Source organism: Chenopodium album, chromosome 13 (assembly GCF_948465745.1).
Source record: "Chenopodium album chromosome 13, dcCheAlbu1.1, whole genome shotgun sequence".
Classification (NCBI taxonomy): Eukaryota; Viridiplantae; Streptophyta; class Magnoliopsida; order Caryophyllales; family Amaranthaceae; genus Chenopodium; species Chenopodium album.
The window spans coordinates 16,567,631-16,568,419 of NC_137846.1; positions in this window are offsets into that span (position 1 = coordinate 16,567,631).

Genomic DNA, 789 nt, shown 5'->3' on the forward strand with positions numbered 1-789 from the left:
GAGGATGGAGTAGCAGTCTTTATTAAACTCATACTTAGGGACGTACGATTTAAATTCCTTCTTTTTCTTCTGGGACGGCTGATCAGAGTCGTCAACCGCCTAGATCTCTTTTCTCTTTTTGCTTAGTTTAGCTTTAGGAGCTGACTGAGCAGACCAACTCTCCTTTTGTTTGTCAGACTTCTTAGAGTCTGACTGACTGTTGGGCAAGCAGAGGTCAGTTGCTTAAATAAAGCTTTCCGCCTCTATCAGCGCCTCTTGGAGGGTGAAAACCCTCGTTCTAACAAGGTCAAACTTAAAAGTTGACCCGTCCTTCAGACCTTTAAAAAGTCTGTATAGGCAACTTCGTCATCGTCAAACAGTCTTTGAATCTGGATTCTCAGCGGATTGAACCACCTGATGTAGGAGCAAAGTCCTTCTCTCTCTCCTTACCGGATGGTGCTCAAGTCGAGACTTGTTTTCTTGGCAAGGATGTTCATCGAGAAGCTTGAAGCAAACAAGAAGGCAAGCCTCTTAAAGATATCAATACATCGAGCTAGCAAGTTTCCAAACCATTGTTGGGCTATGCCGTTTAATGTAGCCGGGAAGCATCTGCACCACATGGCATCATCCAACCCCTGCATGTGCATGAGGTTGGTGTAGGCCATGAGGTGATCTTCAGGGTTGGTGGTACCATCGTCGGCACCAACCAAGACATTCTTAACCTTGTCCAGATGTGCCACCTCGGTTATCTCCTTGGTGAACACAGAGGTTTGTTCACAAAGTTTGAGTAGCCTTTGGTTTCTCTTCTGC